This window comes from Rhinoderma darwinii, assembly GCF_050947455.1.
Source record: "Rhinoderma darwinii isolate aRhiDar2 chromosome 3 unlocalized genomic scaffold, aRhiDar2.hap1 SUPER_3_unloc_4, whole genome shotgun sequence".
Classification (NCBI taxonomy): Eukaryota; Metazoa; Chordata; class Amphibia; order Anura; family Rhinodermatidae; genus Rhinoderma; species Rhinoderma darwinii.
In genome coordinates, this window is record NW_027461747.1 from 147,667 (window position 1) to 152,276 (window position 4,610).

General features: G+C 44.5%; 1 non-coding gene across 1 annotated transcript; it reads left to right on the plus strand.

Annotated features, from left to right (window-relative positions):
- The first annotated feature begins 4,538 nt into the window (after positions 1 to 4,538).
- On the plus strand, positions 4,539 to 4,610 carry TRNAQ-CUG (transfer RNA glutamine (anticodon CUG)). The gene has a single exon. It is a non-coding gene; the product is annotated as a tRNA-Gln (tRNA).

The window sequence follows — 4,610 nt, forward strand, 5'->3', positions numbered from 1 at the left end:
TTAAAATCTCCCATTATCACAACAGTACCCGCCTGTGCAGCCCGCTCCATCTGTTTATATAGCTGAACTTCCATCTCCTCAGTTATATTGGGGGGTCTATAGATTACACCAAAAGTAATTTTTTCAGTGTTTACCTCCCTTTGTAATTCCACCCACAAGGTTTCAACCAGAATCAGAATCAGCTGCGGGCCCTTCGGACATAACGGACTCCGGGAGAGGAATTTGTGGGTGTTGGCCGTAGACGATGAAGAACGGTGTAGTTCTTGTGGACTCGCTAGTATGGTTATTGTACAAGAACTCGGCCCAAGGAAGAAGCTGCACCCAATCATCATGCTGCCTGGAGATGAAGTGTCATAGGTAGTTCTCATTGATCTGATTGATCCTCTCGACTTGACCATTGGACTGGGGATGGGAGGCTGAGGAAAAGTCCAACTTTACATTGAGGAGTTTACAAAGGGCTCTCCAGAACGTTGAGGTGAACTGAAACCCCTGATCAGAAACGATATGACAAGGTAAGCCGTGCAGGGGGAAGATGTGTTGGCTGAAAATGTTGGCTAGTCGAGAAGCAGAAGGTAAACGGGTCAGCGGAACTAAGTGAGCTATCTTCGAAAATCAGTCCACCACAACCCAGACTGTACTGCATCTCACAGAGGGAGGCAGATCCGTAACAAAGTCCATTGCTATATGCTGCCAGGGAGCATCGGGCACAGGCAGCGGCTGGAGCAGGCCAGCAGGTTTGGAGTGAGCAACCTTGTTAGCTGCGCACACCAAGCAGGACGAAACTAAATCCATGATGTCCTTGGGCAGCGTGGGCCACCAGAAATGACGGGCAAAGAGGTCTCGGGTCTTACGGGTACGGGCATGACCTGCCAGTCTGGAGCTGTGTCCCCAGTGGAGGATTCTCCCTCTGTCTGCCAGGTGGCCAAAAGTCCTCCCCGGGTGGATGTCTCTAACTTACAGGGGGTTGACAGAGACAATGCAAGACGGATCAATAATCTTTTGTGGAGACTCCATGGTGTCCTCAGTCTCGAATTACCTGGTTAAGGCATCGGCCCTTACATTCTCGTCGGCCGGAAGGTAGTGGAGCTCAAACTGGAACCGAGCAAAGAACAGCGACCACCTGGCCTGAAGAGGGTTCAGCCGTTGGGCCCTCTGGAAATAGGTAAGATTCTTATGGTCGGTGAATATGAGGTTGGGATTAACTGCGCCATCTAGTAGATGTCTCCACTCCTCCAGGGCCATTTTGATGGCCTGTAACTCCCGATCCCCAATCGATAGTTGCTTTCTGCGTAAGAGAAGAGTTTGGAGTAATAGCCACATACCACTGCCTTGCCCTTGGAACTTCTCTGAAACAGGAGTGCACCAGCACAACAGAGGAGGCTTCCACCTCCAACGAAAACTGTCAAGATACATCAGGATGATGGAGAATAGAGGCTGACGTGAAGGCACTCTTCAGGCTATTAAATGCGGATTCCGCTTCTAGAGTCCACATCTTGGCATTCATGCCTTTTTTGGTGAGGGTAGAGATAGGAGATGTCAGTGAGGAGAAGTTTAGGATGAACTGCCTGTAGAAATTGGTGAATTCCTGGAAACGCTGTATGGACCTTAAGCCTTGAGGACGTGGCCATTCCAGGACGGCCTTTACCTTCTCAGGATCCATCTTGAGGCAATGGGTTCTAATCCCACCGCTGCCAAAAGCTTTTTTGTTTTTTGTCCACTTTATACAACGTTATATTGGGATCATCTTCTTTTAACAGTGTAAATATAATTGACCGTTCTACATTTCACTCTAGAGAACTGACTGACACTGAGTCTGTTAACTTACAAGGAAACATAGACAACAATCCAATGACGACTTTTATACAAAATGCCAGCTACAACCAGCAAACATCTCCTAATAAGATATAATCGCTATTAGACCACATTCACACACCATATTATGGCAACATAAACGTTCTGAGTTGTAAAGTCCCGAAGTGCATCTGCGTTGTTTCTCCTGGTCTGACAATTTGAGCCGGTCCACCTGCATAGGAACAACTGGTGAGGGCAACAGAGATTTCTGGAAAGTAGGAGCCAGCCTGGGGAATCTTCTCTCAGGCTGTCTCCTACTTTCCCAGCGGCCTTTAATTCCACCAGCATGGTGTGGTAATCGCATCTTTTCCTATCCTGCACACTGTCTTTATTTATTTGCTTTGTCTTTGCATTCTTTATTTGACATTGTATTTTCAGTCATTCAAATGCAGATTTTTCCGGGTGTCCTTTATTTTAAGTGATATTTCTCCTGTTTAAATTCTAATAGGGCCATAGTGGGGGTTCCTTTGGCATTTATTCAGGTCAGGGACATGTGTGCTCCTTTTTTTTTCTTCGATTTTATTTTTTTTAGATGCTTTTTTCCCTTTTGTGTCACTGCTGTGCTCATAGTTTGTACTTTTTTATGTATATTGTAATAAAATAACTTAAATTTTTGGGGATTTGCGACTCTTGTAGAATTTGTCTTTCCCCTTATTTTTGTGTAATTGTTACACATTTGTTGAGTCAGCACTCCAATCACCCATTACATATATTGTCGTGCCCACCCTATTTCTTTGTTTACTAGACACTAGGGCCTTGACACAGCTTGAAAAAGATCCCTCCCTTGTAATAAAAACCATCCCACAAGGGAGGCAATTTTGGAGTTATGGATAGAGACGTTGTTTATGGCAAATTTCACCCCATCGGGTTATCAGACCACAAGTCCAATCAATAACTCGAGAGTGTTTTTGTAACCAGGGAATGCCCAGGAGAAGAGGAGTGAAAGTTCTGTAATATGTAGATGGAAATGATTTCACAATGGAGTGCTCCCACCTGCATGGAGAAGGGTTTTCATAACCTGGCAGACGATTTCCGGCAATAATTTACCATCCGCGAAGGCGATGAAAAGAGTCTTGTCAGGTCTGACTGTAATTAGAGACACTACCGGACCTAACAAAAGCTTCCACAGCTGTTCCGCTGTTAATGTATTTTACACGCACAGGCAGTAATGTATTCCAATACACGTATTTCAATGCATTATAATAAAAAAATGTAATTGTAAAGTAAAAGGTTTAAAAAAATACAGATAAGAAAACAATGGTGGAATTATTGTTTTTTTACTCATTCTGCTTAAAAACAATTGTAAATATAAATCAATAACTAAATGTCATGTACCAAGAAAAAACACATCCTGAAATGCAAAAAAAAAAGTCATGACAACGTCAGAGGAAAAAAAAAATGTATGGCTCTTGGAATCCAGTGAGGCAAAAATCTGAGAAATTTCTCAATACCAAAATGAGCCGCATCCTTAAGGGGTTAAATGTACATTCTTAAAGGAAATGTTTCCATGTCTCCCATGAGACAGGCAGGGATACTTACCAGGGTACTAACAAGGAAACGCCAAGCTTTTTGGTCGCAAGGTAATCTTCCTAAAGGGGCAGTGCACATATTCTAACTAGAATTATTTACTATTAATCTGACACTACTGAGACCCCTCAGTTACTCTAAGGCTATGTTCACACCTGTGTGAACAGGGTGGGTATGTTCCTATTTATTATTTTAGGGGTGGAATGGCAAGTGTTCCAACCAAAAATTTGTTCAGACCGAAAAGACTTTCAGGAATTTCGCTCACCTTTAGGCCTCGTGCACACTTCCATCACCGTTTTCATGGCCGTTTTTCACGGATCCGTGTGTCCGTGATTGGATCAGTGTGCTTCCCGTGTGTACTCCGTGTACACTTCCATCTTTCAGTTAGTCACGGAATCTCTGACAAAATGAGGACATGCTCTACTTTTGTCGGAACGGAACAACGGGACCGTCAAAAAACTGAAGTGTGCATGGCTCCATTGAAATGAATGGGTCAGGGTGCTAGCCGTCAAAAAAACGTCTAGCACCCTGAAGGAAAAAATGGAAGTGGACATGAGGCCTTAGACATCACTGATTTTTACATGGGGTGGTTTGGAGCAGTGGTCCAAAACCTTTTTTTAACAAAGGATCAGTTTCATGCAGGACAAATTTTCCACAGACCGGCGGTGTGAGTGGGGGTTCGGGGTTTAGGGTCAGGTTACACTTTGCATAAACACGGTGGATTTTACGCAATGGAATTTGTTGCAGAAAATCCGCAGCATAATATGGTAGCAGCAAAGTGGATGAGATACAACAAAGCTCATCCACACGCTACATAAATAGTGAGCGGAAAAACGGCTAAGAAATTGACATGCGGTGCAAAGTTTTATTCCGCCGCTGCAGCCATTCACAGGCTGCAGTGGTCTCCTGGGATAAAACATCATCCCTGGTGGCAGGCCTGCTATCAGTCCAGCTGAATGCTCAGCAGTTTCCTAAGCGGACATTCAAAAAAACTGCACCACAATTTGGTGCGGTTTTTCACCAGAAATTCCCTGCGGCCACCGGGCCAGATACCGCGGCCTGGAACCAAATGATTCACGGTCAGAATAGGTCCGTGTCCTGGTGGTTGGGGATCATTGGTTTAGAGTGTCCTAAAATACATCATTAAAGCACACAGTAAGGGTTCCATGGTGTAATGGTTAGCACTCTGGACTCTGAATCCAGCGATCCGAGTTCAAATCTCGGTGGGACCT